Raw genomic sequence first — 22,743 nt, 5'->3', positions numbered from 1 at the left:
GTAAGGCAATGAGAAAAATCCATGGACTGTGCTCTTATGAGCCTGCTGAGTTCCCAACTTTCATAAATTTTGCCTCCAAAAGCCCCAGCAGGTTTTCATGGAGAAGGGCCAAGAAATATCTCCTTTGATTTTGGTAGCACAAAGTAAAAAAAAGTAACTATTTTGGAATACTTTCAGAATTTTCTCTATAACAAAGGTCTACCCTCCAGGGAACATACTTAAAAAGAAATAAAGGCAAAAATTAACAAATGAGACCTAGTTGAACTTAAAAGGTTTTGCACAGTAAAGGAAACCATTGACAAAGTGAAAATACAATATATAGAATGGGAGAAAGTATTTGCAAATGATACAACCTACAAGGAGGTTAACATTCAAAATATATAAACAACTCAGATAACTCAACATCAAAGAAACAAACAACCCAATCAAAAAATAGGCAGAAGTTGTAAATAAACATGTTTCCAAAGAAGACATACAGATGGCTAACAGGCACATGAGACAATGCTCAACATCACCAATTAGAGAAATGCAAATCAAAACCACAAGGAGGTATCACCTTGCATTGGTCAGAATGGCTATCATCAAAAAGTACTCTAATAACAAATGCTGGAGAGGGTGTGGAGAGAAGAAACCTTCATTCACTGGTGCAGCCACTAGGAAAACAGTATGGATGTTCCTTAAACAGACTGAAAATAGAACTGCCATATGATTCAGTCATTCTACTTCTGGGTATATATCTGTCAAAAACAAAAAACTCTAACTCAAAAAGATACATGCACTCCAATGTTCATTGAAGCTTTACTTACATTAGGCAAGAATGGAAACAATGCAAGTGCCTATAAACAGATGATTGACTTAAGACGATGTGGTGTACATGTGATTTTAGTAATTATGTACGGATGTGAGAGTTGGACTATAAAGAAGGCTGAGTGACAAAGAATCGATGCTTTCTAACTGTGGTGCTGGAGAAGACTATTGATACCTTCTTGGACACCAAGGAAACAAAACCAGTCAATCCTAAAGGAAATCAACCATGAATATTCATTGGAAGGACTGATCCTGAAGATACAATAATTTGGCCACTTGATGTGAAAAGCTAACTGACTGGAAAAGACCTTGATGCTGGGAAAGATTGTGGGTAGGAGGAGAAGGGAATGACAGAAGGTGAGATGTTTGGATGGCATCATCAACTCAATGAACATGAGTTTGAGCAAACTGCAGGAGATAGTGAAGAACAGGGAAGCCTGGTGTGCTGCAGTCCATGAGGTCACAGAGAATCAGACACGACTGAAGGACTGGGCATGTGCGCTTAAAGGACAGGGTGGTCAACTTGATGGAACTTCTAAAGATCAAAACTGGAACAATTTGAGCCACGAAAGTATGAAGATAGTAATGTAATCATAAAATACAATCCATAGGGTAAAACAAACATGAATTAGTCTATATTAATAGAAACAGGTAGCTAAATATAAGGGAGATCAGCATTCTAAAAATTAAAAAGAGAAGAAAATAGGGAAATTAAAAATCAACATTAGTCAGATATCACAGTTATAATGGCTGCAGACAAAATCTTCACATGGATAATAATTTAGCATGTTAGAGCTTAAAATATCATATGTCTAATATGTTCAAAGTGTCTCTAAGATATTAAATATTATAAAGAGAACAAAAAAGGTAACATGGTAGTAGAGAAACTGCACAGTGGTCAGGGTTACCATTACCTGCAACATATAGTAAGATATGTTGACATCATGATGTGGTGCACGGAGGACACAGAATTTCTGAGGCAGTCTAATCAAAATATGTTTCTTCATTCTAATCATGAGCAAGTCAGGCAATCCAAAACTGAGGGAGCTGATATGAAATAACTAACCAGGGTCCATCAAATTTGTCAAAGTTATGAAAGATAAGAAAAACCTGGGGCATTACCAAGAATGTAATGTGAAAGTTTTGAATACTGAATTAGAAAAAAAAAAAAAGATCATTACTGGAGGAAATCAAACTAATGAAAGTCTGCAGTTTACGTAACATTATTGGGCCCTTGTTCATGTTGGGTCAATTTTTCTCCCTTGGTTCTTGTCTCTTTGTGGGAAAGAATTGAGACAACAGACCAGGACAGCTCAAGCAGGCGGGATTTATTAAACAAGCAATACACTCTGGAGCCGTGAGAGCAAACTAACACACTTAAGAGTGGTCTTGACCCCTACTTGGCTTAGTTCGAATAGAAATTCTAATATCAGGTAGAACAGGCCATGAAAACTATAAACTCTGTCGAAAGACTTATTTCATTTGGAGCAGAAAACAGAACAAAACAAAAAGCCATCCTGGTTGGGAAAGCAATGAATTGGTAGAGTAGTTACAGATTTTAACATGTGTAATGTGTCCTGATAAATATGATTGTGGTACTTGGCATCTAAACAGGAAATATAATAAATATTGTGTGTTACATTTTAAATGTAGACCCAGAAGTTTTAATGTCACTTACTCTCAAAACTCAGCAGTTAAAACCCAGTCACAGAGCTATTCCTGACTGCCTCACATTCTGAAGTATATAATATAGCAACTTGTGATCAAAGAGAAAAAGAATTAGGTAAGAGCATTATTTAGCAATTTCTGACACATTAAGACTATTATAATGTGAACCCATTTTTTTGTATTTGATTACATACAGATTTCAAGTTCCACCACTGCCACCTCCCTTCTGATCCATGTCTGGGCAAACTAATAAGAAAGCCAAGGAACTTCCTGCTTTTGAACTGGTAGAGAAGTAAGTCATGCAAGCTCTCACCAGCATAAGGATATTCCCTTCAGCTCTACTCCTTAACAACTATAAAAGTCAAGCCAGTTTCCTGTCCCTCTCTTGCAAGCCAACCTTGGACCAGGTTGAGAGCATGCCCTGTTAATTCCCCCAAAGCCTCATTATGTGAGCAATAAACTTTTTCAGCCCTCCTGTTGCTTGTATGGCACTATCAAGTCAAGTCTACAGAGAATGAGATGGTTGGATGGCATCACCCACTCAATGGACATGAGTTTGAGCAAACAGTGAAGGACAGGGAAGCCCAGCATGTTGCCGTCCATGAGGTCACAAAGAGGCAGACACAACTTAGTGACTGAACAACAATCAAGTCTCATAAAAACAAATTTTGAGCATGTGGTGTACATCCAGCTCTGAGAGATTACCACACAAATGTAAAAATTCTTCTAACCACCTACCATAGAGATCATAACTGGAAGTGGAAAATGGCTGAAAATGAGGTAATAAGGGTATATCCCATTTAATAATGACTATGTGTTTGGAAATATTTTCATATATTCAAACGTACTTTGCCTTGAGGGAAACTGTTATTAACATAGAGTATACCAATTAAAAAACAGTTCAATTTCTTTCAGGGATGTAATACATGCCCCCAGCATATAGCAGGCTATCCATAATTAATGTGGATAATACATCCTCATGCCAATCTTTCACACTTTCTTTTAAGCATATTTCTAATATATTTGGGAGTTTATTATTTGAAAAAATTTAGCCTAAAATCTGTGTTTGTATGAAATTCGAATGCAAAGTTTTAAAAAAGAAGGCAAGCAAACAATGATGCCACTAGAGTGAAACACTAATAAACTCTGCAGCTGATTAAACTATTGAAGGAATCAATTTCACTCTCATTTAGTTGTTTGAATCTATTAGCTTAATGTATAAAAACAGCCTATGTTGTTGTGCATATTGGAGCAATTGCTTGTCTTGAATTAAAAGCTTCTTAAACAATTCTCCTAACCTTACTTCTTAAATCACTCTTCAATGATGTGTGTTGTTTAGTTTTCACAGCTTCTGAGCACATAATATAATTAATTCAAATAAGCCTCCAAGCCAACAGGATTTTTTTTTTATTAATATGAGATTAAAGTCTGGAAATGATGGTTGCTGTGTGAATTATTGAGTCCCATTTATTTTATTGGATCAGTATGTAGACTTTAAGGCATGTAAGAAAATCGCTTCCTTTCTCTTTTTTTATCACTAGCCATATTTTTTTCCATAATTCATCTCTTCTCTAAATGTAACTTGATATTTACCCTATACTTTAAAATATGCATAACATTTTACTACTGATTTTTTCACAGTATCTTATAATAGCAAAATACAAGTTAATTCTTTCCCAGTTTACTGAAGACAAAGATATGATTAACTATGACTATGATTCATGGCTAGACACTATAAAATTCACTATACAAGAAAAATATATTGAATTAGTAATATGCATTAATTATTGTGTTAATCACTAAAAGAAATAGAATATTTTAGGTTAAAATGGTAAATTGTCCCATTTGTCATTTCTACTCACTCAGATGCCCCCAATGTAAAGACAGAAATGAGTAAAGGAACTGAATTCAAAACCCCAAATTTGTGAAATCTATCCAACCTACAATAAATATAAAGAATAAATAAACATACAAAGTTTAGTAAATATCACAGGGTCAATAGGCATCCACACTCACTGTGTACTTCACTTACCATACAGGATCACATTCCTGTATCTCTCCATGCTCCTTCACATCCAGAGATTATCACTAAATTAAATTAGATGATTATCATTTCCATGTATGATTTCATACTTTTTTATTTTATGTGTGTTAGTTGCTCGATCATATCTGACTCTTCGCAACCCCATGGCCCATCAGACTCTTCTGCCCATAGAATTTTCCAGGCAAAGAATACTGGAATGGGTGACCATTCCTTTCTCCAGAGGATCTTCCCAAACCAGGGATCAAACCTGGGTCTCCCACATTGCAGGCAGATTCTTTACCGTCTGAACCACAAAGGAAGCCCTATTATTACATTTACTGCATGTTGGTATGTGGACCTTTTGTTCAGTGTTGCAGTGAATGTTCTTTACATAGCTCTTCATGCATTTTTGTGAGTTTCTCATATAGAAATTACATGAAATTGCTGAGCATATACGTTTTAAGCTTTGCTGGGTATAATCAAATTACCCTCTATCGTAGTCATATGAATGTTCATGTAGCTCACCCAGGTCACATGATTAACATTGTATCAAATTGAAATTTTATTTTTATTTTTTTCATTGTTCAGAGAGAGTAACATTTCATATGTTTCTGTACACTAGGATTTCCTGTTCTGTTAATTGCTGTACGGGCTTTAACTTTTAATTACTGGGTTTCAATAGTTGATAGAATAAGAAATACTTTCTAGTTATAATATATACAATTTCAAGACAAAAAAGGGGATAATGGCAAAGTCAGCCAAATTTGTATTTACTGTTTCAAAAAGTTAATAGATATTCTCTTTAATTAACATGAGATCTGGAAATATTACTGTGCTATTGAAATGAAATTAACCATCAGAAATAGAAACTTAGTTAACAGAAATCACTTATTGACAGTAGCACTAGCAGTTGGTGAGGGGAGTTTCTTTCACCAAGTATACATATACACAAAAATATATATGTATACACACATACAATATTTTTGTAAGAACACACAAGAGGATGGACAATTGCAACCACCACTGAATCTGAAAAAGGGAAAGCAGAGGGAGTGGGTAAAAGGAATGCTTATTTTTCGCTGTATATTATTATTTTTTTCCTTGTGACTATGTTACCCATTAAAAAATAGATAAAATATAATTAAAAAAAAATCAAGTTAACCAAGCTGTAATCTGTTTTAAATATCCCTGGAGGATAGTAGCTGTTAAGATATTAAAAAAAAAAAAAAAAAGCCTTCAGAGCAAAGAGAGAAAAAGGAATACATATTATCTATTTTTAAAGGGCTATAAATTCCTGTATATTGAGAAAGCAGGGAGGTGATAATTTGATCTGTCATAAAAATATCCATATTGGTAATAGGTTTACAAAAGACCTCTAATATTTTCTGAACTATGTACTTTGTATTTGTTGCACTGGTGATAATCTCTTAAGGGAAACAGCCCATTTATTAACTTTGAAATCCTATTTTACAGGTTATAAAGTTTAAGGTCATTCATCTTTCTTAACATAGACTCTCCACTTATCATTTTGTAGAACATGGTGACATTGGCAATTGAGAAGTTACTACTGGGTTCTTTTATATGCATTTTACATTTCATATTCATATCAGGGAAATCTAATTGTTGGATTTCATCTCCTTTCTTTCTTCCCTTCTGTCACCCTATGATTTCCAACCCTTCCTCAAATTTGCATACATTGACATTTTCAACATTTCAAAATTAGACAGCTTTATTTTGCTAAGCTCGAATATGAAAGCATCCAGCAATTATACCTCATTGATATTCAATAGTAGTAAGTGCACTTCTCACTAGTGAGTGTACTTCTCACACTCTCAGGGCTAGCATTTATTATTTTCAGACCTGTCTCCTCATGTGCTTTGTTCTGACACATCCTTAATTTCCAAATATATATCTAATATCTAAATCTTTTACAAAGTTGTAAAGTATTATAATACTGTAGGGACCATTTTTATGGCTTTCCCACAAGAGATACAGAAATTAGATTATCAGATTTTTCTGATTTTCATATTTAATTCATTTAAGAAGGAAGGCAATAACGAGAGTTTCAAAACATTGTTTAATAATAAGCTAAATATATTTATAAGATATTTAATATATACCTTATTAATTACTGATGGCTTATTTAAAAGTTATCCAAATTTTGCACCTTCAAACAACACTCTATCTCACAGTTTCTGTAGATCAGAAGTCTGAAAACAGTTTGGCATCTGAGAGAACTGAAATCAGGTTGTCTGCCAGGGTACTGCCTCATATGGAAGCTTCGCTATGGAAGATTCTGTTTCAAGTCTTGTTCAAGGCCGTGGAGAGATTCATTTCCTTAAGGTTGTATAAAGTAAATCCTTATATAGTTGCCACCTATCAGCTGAAGATCCCTCTCAGCTACTAGAAACTATCCTGAGTTCGTTACAACGTGTTTGCCCCTTTTCACAATACAACAACTTGTTTTTGAACACCTTGAAGAGGAGTATCTTGTGTTGTTTCCAATATATTTTAAAACTACAACTGATTAGGTCAGGCTCACCTGTCCTAAAAAGAAACATGATTAATTCAAAACAACTGACTGAAAAACCCCTTTGCTTTTCTATTAAAGGTCACTTAAATCATGGGAATATTATCTAGTCATATTGATTACTCCCACCCAAATTCAAGGAGATGAAATTATATAAGGTGCATCTATTAGGGTGCAGGAATCCTTGTGATCATTTTAGAATTTTGCTTACCATAATACCTTATTTTGTTTTTACTACCTGAAATGTGAATTACTGTGTTATTTGTTTGTTTGTTTACTCAAGGACTAAATAAAGCAAGCACATTTTTTTTCTTTTTTTTAAAATTAATTTTCTATTTTTTAACTTTACAATATTGTATTTGTTTTGCCATACATTGACATGAATCCACCATGGGTGTACATGTTTTCCCCTTCCAGAACTCCCCTTCCACCTCCCTCCCCATCCCATCCCTCTGGGTCATCCTGGTGCACCAGCCCCGAGCACCTTGTATAATGCATTGACCCTGGACTGGCGATTCATTTCACATATGATAATTTACATGCTTCCATGCCATTCTCCCATATCATCCTGCCCTTGCTCTCTCCCATAGAGTCCATAATACTGTTCTATTTATCTGTGTCTCTTTTGATGTCTCACAGGGTTATCTTTACTAATTGACTAAATACCATATATATATGTGTTAGTATACTGTATTGGTGTTTTTCTTTCTGGCTTACTTCACTCTGTATAATAGGCTCCAGTTTCATCCATTTCATTAGAACTGATTCGAATGTATTCTTTTTAATGGCTGAGTAATATTCCATTGTGTATACGTACCACAGCTTCCTTATCCATTCATCAGCTGATGGGCATCTAGGCTGCTTCCATGTCCTGGCTATTATAAACAGTGCTGCAATGAACATTGGGGTACACGTGTCTCTTTCAATTCTGGTTTCCTCAGTGTGTATGCCCAGCAGTGGGATTGCTGGGTCATATGGCAGTTCTATTTCCAGTTTTTTGAGGAATCTCCACACTGTTCTCCATAGTGGCTGTACTAGTTTGCATTCCCACCAACAGTATAAGAGGGTTCCTTTTTCTCCACACCCTCTCCAGCATTTATTGCTTGTAGTCTTTTGGATAGCAGCCATTCTGACGGGTGTGAAATGGTACCTCATTGTGGTTTTGATTTGCTTTTCTCTGATAATGAGTGATGTTGAGCATCTTTTCATGTGTTTGTTAGCCATCTGTATGTCTTCTTTGGAAAAGCATCCATTTAGTTCTTTGGCCCACTTTTTGATTGGGTCATTTATTTTTCTGGAATTGAGCTGCAGGAGTTACTTGTATATTTTTGAGATTGTTTGTCCGTTGCTTCATTTGCTATTGTTTTCTCCCATTCCGAGGGCTGTCTTTTCACCTTGCTTATAGTTTCCTTTGTTGTGCAAAAGCTTTTAATTTTAATTAGGTCCCATTTGTTTATTTTAAAGCAAGCACATATTTAAATATCAGCTACTATCCAGAATCTAGAATAACTATGATCTTGGCCCTCAAAGAATTATGGTGATTTTATTCCACTGGATCTTCATAAATCATGCTTGTATGAGAAGAACTATATGCCAGGAAAAATTCTTTCATGACTCTTACAACGATCCATTGCTCAACAGAGTCTATTGGAACTTGGTTACCTATGCTGGGAATTACTGCTGCCTCCACAAGAACAATGAGTCTCTCCTAGACGATGCTCTTCACCTTGGATAAAGTGTTTTTTTTCAAGTCTTCTCTTTGTAGTTAATTCCTGATTCCTGATTGTTGTGGATCCCCACATGCTTGATATTTTTACTGCTATGCTATATTTTAATATTTACTCCAGCCTAAATATTTCACTTCTCTGTGACTTGCACTTGCAGTATGAGTAAACCTGGTGATAGTTTGCTGATCTAGTTTGGACTTTTAATTCCTATTCAATCCTAAAATATTATCTAGATTTTTGGACCCAGATTCTTATCTAACATGGTTATATGAATTTTTATTCTATCTTCTCCCCCAAAAAAGGCTTTTGATAAACTTCTTGATGTAGGGTATTTTGATAAAATATGAACTATAAAAGCTAATGTGTTCTCATCAATCTCAATCATTTTTTTCTTCCTCCTTCAGAATTTGAACCAGAGTCTTGTTCTTTTCACTTAATTTCAGTACTTTTAAAACAGAATTTTTTTAAATTAGAGAAATGCAATTTCTAATTTCTTTAAATTAGAGAAATGCAAATCAAAACCACAATGAGGTATCATTTCACACCAGTCAGAATGGCTGCTATTCAAAAGTCTACAAGCAATAAATGCTGGAGAGGGTGTGGAGAAAAGGGAACCCTCTTACACTGTTGGTGGGAATGCAAACTAGTACAGCCACTATGGAGAACAGTGTGGAGATTCCTTAAAAAACTGGGAATAGAACTGCCATATGACCCAGCAATCCCACTGCTGGGCATATACACCGAGGAAACCAGAATTGAAAGAGGCGCGTGTACCCCAATGTTCATCGCAGCACTGTTTACAATAGCCAGGACATGGAAGCAACCTAGATGTCCATCAGCAGACGAATGGATAAGGAAGCTGTGGTACATATACACAATGGAATATTACTCAGCCATTAAAAAAAAATACATTTGAATCGGTTCTACTGAGATGGATGAAACTGGAGCCCATTATACAGAGTGAAGTAAGCCAGAAAGAAAAACACCAATACAGTATACTAATGCATATATATGGAATTTGAAAGATGGTAACGATAACCCTATATGCGAGACAGAATAAGAGACACAGATGCATAGAACAATTTTTTGGACTCTGAGGGAGAAGGTGAGGGTGGGACGTTCTGGGAGAATAGCATTGAAACATGTATATTATCATATGTGAAACAGAACACCATTCCATGTTCGATGCATGAGACAAGGGCTCAGGGCCGGGGCAATGGGATGACCCAGAGGGATGGGATGGGGAGGGAGGTGGGTGGGGGGTCCAGGAAGGGGAACACATGTAAACCCATGGCTGATTCATGTCAATGTATGGCAAAAACTATTACAATATTGTAAAGTAATTAGCCCCCAACTAAAATAAATAAATTTATAAAAAAAAAAAAAGAAAAAAAAAAAACAACAGAAATATCCTGCTTCTCAGCTAAGTATAATCTAAGTCCCAATCATTCACTTTTTCCTCTCTATATGTATTCTAGACTTATTAGGGGAGCCAAGAAGTCAGACCTCATACAGTAATATAGGGACAGTTGAAGAAAATGAAAAACTAGAAGTCTTTAGTTACGTTGATACAAATCCATACAATCTTGCTCTCAACTAGACTTTAGTATATTCAGCATATCCTGAATCAATAGACAATGTTTTTCCTAGGATCTCCTTTTCATCAAATGTGACATCTATTTTTCCTTCAAATTTACCTATATTTACCTATATTATATAGTGATTCTACATATTGAAATCTCTGAAGCTATTTTTGCTTTATTTTTATTTGTTCCTTAAAAAACTTAGTATTCTTTTCCTTTTCTCCTGAAATTTTCATTTTATTTTCTCTCTTTCCCACTTCATTCTTTATGTTTTTTTTCTACTTTTGCAAGAAAAGTATTGAATACTCTTACAATTTCCTTTCCTTCCAAGATATCTCAGGCTTTTCCAGTTGTCTGAGGAATTTGACTCAGGATAAAAGAAATAAAACACTATATAAGATACTTAGGAATACAAAAATATTCAAATTTTCAATAATGTTTACTATTATTGTATGAATAAATGTGTAATATTTATGTATTTTGACATTCTGTATATTAAAGATATTTTGAACCTGTTTTCCCTTTTAGACAGTTTCTAACTTGACTTTAATGATTAAAATATTAAAATATTTAATAAATAATAAAAATTATAACAAAAACAACACTTACATGACCCATATCTCTGGAAGAAATAATGATAGCGTATATTGGGAAGGGGAGCCATACTTTCTTAAATTGAAATTTTTGACTATTTGATTTTAAGACTATCTAAGCAATGATGCACTAAAAACCATAGGCTAGTGGAGATCAGTGGAGAAATAACTCCAGAAAGAATGAAGAGATGGAGCCAAAGCAAAAACAATACCCAATTGTGGATGTGACTGGTGATGGAAGTAAAGTCCAGCTCTGTAAGGAGCAATATTGCATAGGATCCTGGAATGTTAGGTCCATGAATCAAGGCAAATTGGAAGTGGTCAAACAGGAGATGGCAAGAGTGACCATTGACATTTTAAGAATTAGTGGATTAAAATGGACTGGAATGGGTAAGTTTAACTGAGATGGCCATTATATCTGCTACTGTGGACAAGAATCCCTTAGAAGAAATGGAGTAGCCCTCACAGCCAACAAAAGACTCCGAAATGCAGTACTTGAGTGCAATCTCAAAAATGATAGAATGGTCTCTGTTAGTTTCCAAGGCATACCATTCAATATCACAGTAATCCAAGTCTATGCCCCGACCAGTAATGCTGAAGAAACTGAAGTTGAATGGTTCTATGAAGACCTACAAGATCTTCTACAACTAACACGAAAAAAAGATGTCCTTCTCATTATAGGGGACTGGAATGCAAAAGTAGGAAGTCAAGAAATAACTGGAGTAACAGGCAAATTTGGCCTTGGAGTACAGAATGAAGCAGGGCAAAGGCTAATAGAGTTTTGCCAAGAAAACACAGTGGTCATAGCAAACACTCTCTTCCAACAACACAAGAGAAGACTCTACACATGGACATCACCAGATGGTCAATACAAAAATCAGAATGATTATATTCTTTGCAGCCAGAAATGGAGAAGCTCTACACAGTCAGCAAAAACAAGATTGGGAGCTGACTGTGGCTTAGATCACGAACTGCTTATTGCCAAATTCAGACTTAAAATGAAGAAAGCAGGAAAAACCAGTAGACCATTCAGGTATGACCTAAATCAAATCCCTTATGATTATGCAGTGGAAGTGATAAATAGCTTCAAGAGATTAGATCTGATAGACAGAGTGCCTGAAGAACCATGGACAGAGGTTTGTGACATTGTACAGGAGGCAGTGATCAAAACCATCCCAAGAAAAAGAAATGCATAATGGCCAAATGGTTGTCTGAAGAGCCTTACAAATAGCTGTGAAAAGAAGAAAAGTGAAAGGCAAAGGAGAAAAGAAAATATATACTCAATTGAATGCAGAGTTCCAAAGAATAGCAAGGAGAGATAAGAAAGCCTTCCTCGGGGATCAATGAAAAGAAATAGAGGAAAACAATAGAATGGGAAGGACTAGAGATCTCTTCAAGAAAATTAGAGATACCAAGGGAACATTTCATGCAAAAGTGGGCACAAAAAAGGACAGAAATGGTATGGACCTAACAGAAGCAGAAGATATTAAGAAGAGGTGGCAGGATTCACAGACGAACTATATACAAAAGATCTTCATGACCCAGAAAATCACAATGGTGTAATCACTCACCTAGAGCCAGACATTCCGGAATGCGAAGTCAAGTGAGCCTTAGGAAGCATCACTAAGAACAAAGCTAGTGGACGTGATGGAATTCCATCTGATCTATTTCAAATCCTAAAATATGATGATGTGAAAGTGCTGGACTCAATATGCCAGCAAATTTGTGCCGGAGTCCAGCTCCGGCAGCCAGGGAAATGCCTTGAAGGGATGAATGGGGTCGGCGAATGATGCAGCCTTTCACTCAAAGCACTGGGATGCATGTTTATTTTAAGCATCAGGTTTTCTTTTATACTTTTACAAAAGCATAAGGTCAGAGGTATGACATCTTCAGTTTCCCCTCACCCATATTTACTGTCTCCATAAATCATTGTTGTCCTTCAGAGTTCCCTCTTAAGTGTCCTTGTGATAACATTGTAACTCAAGTTTATCTCTGGGCTGTATACCACATTCCTCAGTTTAATTCTTATCTCTCTAAATCGTGCTATCCCCTAGTAACTCAAGCTCATCATCTCCTAAAAAGGCTTTTACCTATTAGTATATCTAAAATTCCTAGTTTGTATAAGCTATAGTAAAATATGCCAACACTACAACATACCTTAAACTTTTAGCTTCTAACTATTCTTAATTATTCCTAACCTGTAAACTCAGCAAACTTCTTTTGCCATAAACATTTCCCTTACAAGCAGGTTTCAGATAACAATGTTTCCCATGGCCTCAGGCTGCGGCCTATGTACTCATCCTGGAGCATTTTTTGTAAAGATTCTTGAGCAATTGTCAATAGTTAACTTTATGGATTATAACATTCTTTCCAGCCAACTCTACCGGAGGATGGAAAGGACAAGTCAGAATCACAAGACCTAACTCCTTCATCCCGGGACCGTGCCTGCAGGATGAGGAGAGGGGGTTGGGGCCATGCCTCCATTTTGTCAGTAATGCCTAACGCGGCTCCCGACAAATCTGGAAAACTTGGCCATGGCCACAGGACTGGAAAGGGTCAGTTTTCATTCCAATCCCAAAGAAAGGCAATGCCAAAGAATCTTCAAGCTACAGCACAATTCCACTCATCTCATACACTACCAGAGCAACGCTCAAAATTCTCCAAACCAGGCTTCAACAGTACGTGAACCATTAATTTCTAGATGTTTAAGCTGGATATAGAAAAGGCAGAGGAACCAGAGATCAAATTGCCAACATCATTTGGATCATTGAAAAAGCAAGAGAGTTCCAGAAAAGCATCTATTTCTGCTTTATTGACTATGCCAAAGCTTTTGACTGTGTGGATCACAACAAACTGTGGAAAATTCATCAAGAAATGGGAATACCAGACCACCTGACCCGCCTCCTGAGAAATCTGTACACAGATCAAGAAGCAATGGTTAGAACCAGACATGAAACAACAGAGTGGTTCCGAATCATGAAAGGAGTACATCAAGGCTGTATATTGTCACCCTGCTTATTTAACTTATATCAGAGTACATCATGAGAAACACTGGGCTAGATGAAGCACAAGCTGGAATCAAGATTGCCAGGAGAAATATCAACAACCTCAGATATGCAGATAATACCACCCTCATGGCAGAAAGAGAAGAACTAAAGAGCCTCTTGATGAAAGGGAAAAGGAGAGTGAAATAGTTGGCTTAAAACTCAACATTCAGAAAACTAAGATCATGGCATCTGGTCCCATCACTTCATGGCAAATAGATGAAGAAACAATGAAAACAGTGACAGACTGTATTTTTTTTTGGGGGGGGGACCTCCAAATTCACTGCAGATGGTGACTGCAGCCATTAAATTAGAAGACTCTAGCTCCTTAGAAGAAAATTTATGACCAACCTAGACAGCAGATTAAAAAGCAGAGACATTACTTTGCCAACAAAGTTCCATCTAGTCAAAGCTTTGGTTTTTCCAGTAGTTGTATGGCTGTGAGAGTTGGAGTATAAAGAACGCTGAGCACTGAAGAATTGATGCTTTTGAACTGTGGTGTTGGAGAAGACTCTTGAGAGTCCCCTGGACTGCAAGAAGATCCAACCAGTCCATCCTAAAGAAATCAATCCTGAATATTCATTGGAAGGACTGATGCTAAAGCTGAAACTCCAATAGTTTGGCCACCTGATGGGAAGAACTGACTCATTTGAAAAGTCTCTGATGCTGGGAATGATTGAAGACAGGAGGAGAAGGGGACAACAGAAGATGAGATGGTTGGATTCATCACCGACTCAATGGACATGAGTTTGAGTAAGCTCCGAGTGTTGGTGATGGACAGGGAGGCCTGACGTGCTGCAGTCCATGGGGTCGCAGAGTCAGACACTACTGAGCAATTGAACTGATCACAAGTGAAGCAATGATGCGCTTTAAAGCACATGGAGTATGTTTGCAGGCAAAAATCTGTGCTTATAATGTGATCAATAAGAAAATAATTAGTACTTGAATGGATACTGTTAAACTGATTAAGTGCATAGATGATTTAAAGATAACAAGAGCTGATAATATTATATAAAGACCTTGAATCAATTATGTCATCTGAGAATATAAATTGATAAATAAAGATGTCACAGAATATCATAATTTTAATACATAATCCACTTTTTAAAATTTAAAACCATAAGTCACTTAAACTCTCTAAATAGATAAAATTTTTCTCAATTGTAAAATTGATCATACTTTCCTCAAATGTTTAAGAGTGGGCTAGGACTTTACATGGCTATACCAATTAAGGGTAAAATATGCCTTTTTTGGATGTGACTATGTCAATAAATGAAGGCAGAACATACTGAATTAGCTATATATAATTTTATATTTCTTCATTGGTAAATATTAATGTCTTTATATGGATTTACATATTTTATGATCATTCCTTTTATTCCCAATTAAGGATTGAGCACTTTTGCCTAAAGAATGTAAACCAGAATGAAACTACATATCACTGGATTACATATTTTGATATAATTAGAACTAGTAGTGAAGTGATTAAGAATGGATTTGTAACAAAATATTAGACAACAGCATGGGCTACTCAGTGTGAAGTAATTTCAACACAGTGAAACAACATGCATATTGTGTGTATAACAATATTTACATTTTTAAGAATCCCTCTAAGGGAAGAAATCCGAAGATTTTAAAAAATCAAATCAAATTTAGATCTGAAATACTCAGAAAAGGTATTTTTTGAGTACTTCCAGGGGAGGTGGTTGGATATCAAGTGTCCATAATTGCGTATTTATCATCCTGTGCTTTTATCTTGACCAAACTTTAATCAGACTTCTCTCCTTCCTGCTGGTCTCTGAACTCTCTTTGCCTCTGAGGTGAGCAAGCACTAAAAAGTGGTACGGACTCTCTTACCCGATTATCTTGAGAATACCCTGACCATGGCAAAATAGTTTTCTTGTTAGATCCTGCTGGTCATTTTTGCTCATTTACTCAGGTTCCCCTTACTTACTACCTATCCCTCCCTATAAATAAGTGCCTCTGTCCACTTGAATTTAAGTCACTTTCTGTTCTTAACTTTGGGTTATCGTCCCTATTATAATGATCTTTCTCATTAACAGGTATGTGTGTATGTGCTTAGTCATTCAGCCATATCTGACTCTTTGTGACCCCCATGGATCACAGCCCGCTAGGCTCCTCGGTCCATGGAATTTTCCAGGCAAGAATACTGGAACAGGTTGCCATTTCAAACTCCAGGGGATCTACCCTAACCAGGAAGCAAACCCACATGTCTTGCCATCTCCTGCATTGGCAAGTAGATTCTTTACCTGTAGCACCACCTGCATGCATGCATGCTAAGTCACTTCGGTTATGTCCAACTCTTTGAAACATTATGTAGCCCTCCAGGCTCCTCTGTCCACAGGATTCTCCAGGCAAGAATATTGAAGTGGGTTGCCATTTCCTCCTCCAGGGGATATTCATGATCGAGGGATCAAATTCATGTCTCTCATGTCTCCTGCATTGGTCAGTGTGTTCTTTACCACTAGCGCCACCTGTGAAACCTCAGTTAACATTTCCCCATCTAAATCAATTCGGTTTTTGTTTGGCAGTGGATAACTTATTAAACATAATCAGGTTTACATGTTCTGGAAAAATAATGATGATGACCTTATTAAACAATTTTAGAACAAAAGGAAACTAGAAAACATATACTCAATATGTTTATTTTAGAGTCTAAGAATCTTACTTTACAGAAACCAAGTTTCTGTTGTTCTCCTAAATTGATCAAGTTTAATGGTACCACAATTCAATAAAATTCTCCTAAAACTCATCTAATGTTGCTATTGTTTATCGCTAAATTGTATCCAACTCTTTGCAACCCCGTGGACTGCAACATGTCAGGCTTCCCTGCCCTTCACTATCTCCTGGAGTTTGCTCAAATTCACGTCCATTGAGTTGGTGATGCCATCCAACCATCTCATCCTCTGTTGTCTCCTTCTCCTCCTGCTCTCAACATCTCCTGGCATCAGGGTCTTTCCCAGTGAGTCACCTCTTCTCATAAGGTGACCAAAGTATTGGGGCTTCAGCTTCAGCGTCAGTCCTTCCAATAAATATTCAGGGTTGATTTCTTTTAGGATTGACTGGTTGGATCTCCTTGCAGTCCAAGGGACTCTCAAGGATCTTCTTCAGCACCACAATTTGAAAGCATCAGTTCTTCAGAGCTAAGCCTTCTCTGTGGTTCAACTCTCACATCTGTACATGACAACTAGAAAAACCATAGCTTTGATTATATGGACTTTTGTCGTCAAAGTAATGTCTCTGCTTTCTAATATGTCGTCTCGGTTGGTCAAAGCTTTTCTTCCAAGGAGCAAATATCTTTTAATTTTGTGGCTGCAGTCACTGTCTGCAATAATGTTGGAGTCCAAGAAAATAAAATCTGTCACTGCTTCCACTTTTCCCCCATCTATTTTCCATGAAGTAATGGCACCAGATACAAAATCTTAGTTGTTTAATGTTGAGTTTTAAGCCAGCTTTTTCACTCTCCTCTTTTCACCCTCATCAAGAGGCTCTTTAGTTCCTCTTCGCTTTCTGCAATTAGAATGGTATCATCTGCATATCGGAAGTTATTAATATTCCTCCTGGCAATCTTGATTCCAGTTTGTGATTCATCCTGCCAAGTTTTTGCATGATGCACTCTGCATAGAGGTTAAATAAACAGGGTAACAATGTATAGCCTTATCATACTCCTTTTCCAGTTTTGAACCAGTCAGTTGTTCCATGTCCTGTTCTTAACTTTGCTTCTTGACCCACATACAGGTTTCTCAGGAGACAGGTAAAGTGGTCTTATATTCCCATCTTTTAAAGAAATTTCCACAGTATTTAGTGATCCACACAGTCAAAGGCTTTAGCATAGTCACTGAATCAGAAGTAGATGCTTTCTGTAGTCCCCTTGCTTTCTCTATGATCCAGTGAATCTTGCCAATTTGATCTCTGGTTCCTCTGCCTTTTTTAAACCCAGCTTGTACATGTGGAGGTTCTCAGTTCAGGTACTGCTGAAGCCTACCTTGAAGGATTTTGAGCATAACCTTACCAGTAAGGTTATGTTCAATGTATCTACTACCAACATAAGGTAAACTCAAATTTGAATAGGATTGTTCATTTTCTTAAAGTTATCCCTGAATTATAGATACTTATCATTTAATTTTACACATACATATTTTAAATACTATCAAGAATAAATTGCATTGATAGTAAAAGAAGCAAATTTACATATGTATATTACATGCATATATGTATATACATTTGTGTATATATATATACACACATAATACATATATGCATGCTATTCATGTCTATATGTAAATGTATACACATATCTATCTGTTTATCTATCTTATGTCTGTTATCAATTTATACCAAGAGAGACAAAGAGGAACAGACTACATCTTATATTTGGACCGCAAATTTCTCAACTAAATAATGGAAAACAAAATATGTCTAACTGAAACATTTGTTAAAAAGTCTGCTTTGACTGGAACTTAATATACTTTTATTCCACATACTGTGAATAGTCATACACTTCCTTGCAGTAACATATGTTTGATGGAAGGATGCCATAATAGACCCTGAAAGTAATAAGATATAGGTACCTATCATTTTCATTTCTAAAACCCAAAAACATTCTGAACTACAGAATATGTCTACATCCGTTTTTAGGATCAGGCTTTGGAAACCCACATATATCATTCAGTTCAGTTCATTCAGTTCAGTTCAGTCACTCAGTCATGTCTGATTCTTTGTGACCCTATAGACTACAGCATGCCAGGCTTCCCTGTCCTTCACCAACTCCCAGAGCTTACTCAAACTCATGTCCATCAAGTCAGTGATACCATCAAACCATCTCATCTTCTGCTGTCCCCTTCTCCTTCCACCTTCAATCTTTCCCAGGATCAGGGCCTTTTCCAATATGTCAGTTCTTGGTATCAGGTGAACAATGTAATGGAGTTTCAGCTTCAGTCCCTCCAATGAATATTCAGGATTTATTTCCTTTAGGATACACTGGTTTGATCTTCTTGAAGTCCACAGGACTCTCAAGAGTCTTCTCCAACACCACGTTTCAAAAGCATCAATTCTTCTGCACTCAGCTTTCTCTATAGTCCAACTCTCATATCCATACATGACTACTGGAACAACCATAGCTTTGACTAGAAGGGCCTTTGTTGGCAAAGTAACGTCTCTACTTTTTAATATACTGTCTAGATTGGTTATAGCTTTTCTTCCAAGGAGCAAGCGTCTTTTAATTTTATGGCTGCAGTAACCATTTGCAGTGATTTTGGAGCCCAAGAAAATAAAGTTTCTCACCATTTCCATTGTTTCTCCATCTATTTGCCATGAAGTAACAGGACCAGATGCCATGATCTTAGTTTTCTGAATGTTGAGCTTTAAGCCAACTTTGTCACTCTCCTCTTTCACTTTCATCATGAGGCTCTTTAGTTCCTCTTCACTTTCTGCCATAAGGGTGGTGTCATCTGCATATATGAGGTTATTGATATTTCTCCCGGAAATCTTGATTCTAGCTTGTGCTTCATCCAGCCCAGCATTTCTCATGATGTACTCTGCATATAAGTTAAATAAGCAGGGTGACAATATACAGCCTTGATGTGCTCCTTTTCCTATTTGGAACCAGTCTGTTGTTCCATGTCCAGTTCTAACTGTTGCTTCTTGACCTGCATACAGATTTTTCAGAAGGCAGGTAAGGTAGTCTGGTATTCCCATCTCTTTAAGAATTCTCCACCATTTGATGTGATCTATTCAGTCAAAGCCTTTGGCATAATCAATAAAACAGAAGCAGATGTTTTTCTGGAACTCTCTTTATCTATGATGCAATGGATGTTGGCAATTTGATCTCTGGTTCCTTATATATCATTACCTGCACATATATAGAGATATGTTTATGGAGTTTCTTATTAAGGGAGGTAGAATTCAGTGAGAGTGCCTAATTGTTTCTTAAGACCACTCATGACATTGCTTTCTTAAGCAGTAGAAATATTTTGTAGTTTGAAGCAATGCTTTTATTTTTTTAAAAACTCATGGAATAAAATACCCTTATAAGAACTGAATGCCTGGCATTGTCTTTTTAATGTTAAAAAAATAGTATATTTTCATAGTAGTTAATGAATCCTCAACATATGAACATAAAAATCAAAGAAGTAATTCACTTTAAAATTTACTTAGAAGTGTTTACATTTTTGTTGTTTCTGATTAGATTTTTTTAAAAAACTAATTTTGTTTATTTATTTTTGGCTGTAATGGGTCTTTTGTAGTGGTGGAGTTTTTCTCTGGTGTTGGTGAGCAGTGTGCTACTCTGTAGTTGCAGTGTTTGGGCTTCTTGTTGCAGTGGCTTCTCTCATTGTGGAACACAGTCTCTAAGGCACCTGGGTTTCAGTAGTTGTGGCAAGTGGGCACAGTAGTTGCAGTTCCTGGGCTCTAGAGCACAGGCTCCATAGTTGTGGTGCATGGCACGGCATCTTCCTGGCATGTGGGATCTTACTGAGCCAGGGATTGAACCTGTGTCCCCTGAATTGGCAGGTGGATCCTTTACCACTGAGTTTGTCACCAGGGAAGCCCTTACTTTTTTCTTTTAATTTGTATAAGTATTTAGAAAAAAAAAGTTTTCATGTTCCACATTACCTGTTTTAAACATTATTTTTTGTTTTGTCTTTTACTTCTTTTACAAAATGGAATGTTTTCACAGATACATGTTCCTCAATAGCATCCTTTTTTATTTACTAATATAATAGCACTGATGAAACTATTTGGAAAATGTTCTTATATATCTGTTCTCTTCTAAAATATATGGTTACATAAAATTCCTAACACTTTCTTGAACTACATGTAGCTACTTGTTCAGTCACAGACACAGGTGATCAAATAAACTGAGGCCTGTCTCATCAGGAATCTTACATCTTCGCTAAACATGCCAGAGAACAGAACTGAACAGAAAACTTTCCCCAGGATGATGATCCCAAAGACAAAATTTGCCCATTTCTATTTCCCAATCCACATTTTGTTTTACAATGTAAATTTACTCTGTAAGTAAGTTTATCTCATCTAGAGGTAGCCATCTGTCACCTCTCCGTGAATATGGGTATACCTGTGACTACAGTGTGGTCAAAATAAGACTTTATGGGTTTTGAGACTAGAAGGTAAAAGGATACACAGCTCTGCTACATGGTTATTTTGGATATTTTCTCTGGGAAAAGTCCACATACCCCGAGACTGCCAAGCTGGAGAGGCCTTGTGTTAGTGCTCCAGGCAACAGCACTAGCTGAATTTCCAGCCAACAGAAAGTATTTTCAGCCAGTCATATAAGCAAGTTGTTATGAATGCTCAGTGCTCAGATTACTGTAGCCCCAGCTGACACCTAACTGAAATGATATGAGACTTCCAAGAGCTGTCTAGTAGTGCTCCAGCCAAAGCCTGAGCTACAGAGTCCAAGAGCATAAGAGAATGGTTACTGCTTAGTACCAAGTTGGGATGGTATGGCACTTAGTCACAGAAATTTGGGACGATATTTTAATGGTAATAATATTTATAATGATACTACCTATCAGTGAGATGCATTAAGTTCTTTAATTCAAGGAAATCAGAAATATGCATATGATGAAAATATAAATGGGTAGTGTGGCAAGAAATTCTTAGGTATCTAAGTTTTCAGTGTAATTCATTTTACAAGACTTATTTATTTAATTGTTAACATTTATCAAAGTATCCTATTACCCCAGTACTTACTTAGTCACTTTTCATTAATTTCCTTACTTGATATTTGCTAGAAACATGAATTACTTTTTCCTGATGCAGAAGTGGATATTGAACAGATAATATCTTTTCAAATATAGAACACATGGCAAGTAACAGCTCTACCAAATCTTAAAACTCTTTTTAAAATCTAGTGTATTCAGCAAAGAAAGTCATCATAATGGCTTAATGTTACACTGAATATACTTTTGATGTTTTACAAAATTACATAGTTTCTCCCCCTATACATTCTTTAATTTCCTGATACTATATTTCATTAGTTTTTTTTTTTGTAATTTTCTGCAGATTGTTTATTTTCTGTGCTTATTTATCTTACACAAATAAATAGATTTTGTGCTAAACAAGTGGCATTAACCAACCAGTTACAGTTTGGGATATTAAAAAGCCCAGCTGTCAGACAGTAGGAACACTATGAAAATGTTGCCTTTGGTAAAATTAATTATTTAGTTTTGCTGCATATTTAGAACCTAATGGCTATTTAAATAATTTGTGTTCTGTGAACCTTGACAAATGAGGCAATATAGTATCACTCATATCCTGAAGGGTGCATTTAAAGTGGGAGGGGGGTTCTGGAAGGGGAACACATGTACACCCATGGTGGATTCATGTCAATGTATGGCAAAACCAATACAATATTGTAAAATAAAAAAAAATAGATAAATAAATAAATTAAAAAAATAAAGTTTTTTGCAAATTAAAATTTATATATTATTCTGAATTATATATATATATATATATTTGAAAAAAGTAAAGGCTAGGTATCTTGGTGGCATAAACATAACAACCATTTCAAACTTAGACTGTGTGAAATGTGAAAAGGACACTAGTTGTTACAAACATTCTAAAAGAACACTTTGGCAGGAATAATATTTCTATTTGTAGGTCCATTGTATAGTTGCAAACAATGTTAATGCTGTCTTTATTGACTAGTTAAAAAAATAAACTCCTTAGAAAGTGTTTTGAAATATGCCACAGGATCAACTTGCTTTGAGGTACATTGCTATTTT

The 22,743-nt window shown here is 36.1% G+C and overlaps 2 long non-coding RNA genes across 2 annotated transcripts in view; one reads left to right on the top strand and one right to left on the bottom strand.

Moving 5' to 3' along the window:
* The window catches only part of LOC145512417 (uncharacterized), a 287,002-nt gene that overhangs the window by 51,080 nt on the left and 213,179 nt on the right, over window positions 1-22,743 (bottom strand). The gene's annotated exons all lie outside the window — the stretch shown is intronic.
* Window positions 1,286-6,978, top strand: LOC145512494 (uncharacterized). The gene is made up of 3 exons (XR_014058556.1): window positions 1,286-1,378; window positions 2,672-3,255; window positions 6,691-6,978. It is a non-coding gene; the product is annotated as an uncharacterized LOC145512494 (long non-coding RNA).

The sequence above is a fragment of the Giraffa tippelskirchi genome, chromosome 1, assembly GCF_054371585.1.
Source record: "Giraffa tippelskirchi isolate mGirTip1 chromosome 1, T2T-mGirTip1v1.2.pri, whole genome shotgun sequence".
NCBI classification, from domain to species: Eukaryota; Metazoa; Chordata; class Mammalia; order Artiodactyla; family Giraffidae; genus Giraffa; species Giraffa tippelskirchi.
Note: the sequence above shows the minus strand (reverse complement) of the source record. Positions and strands in the feature narration are given on the sequence as shown.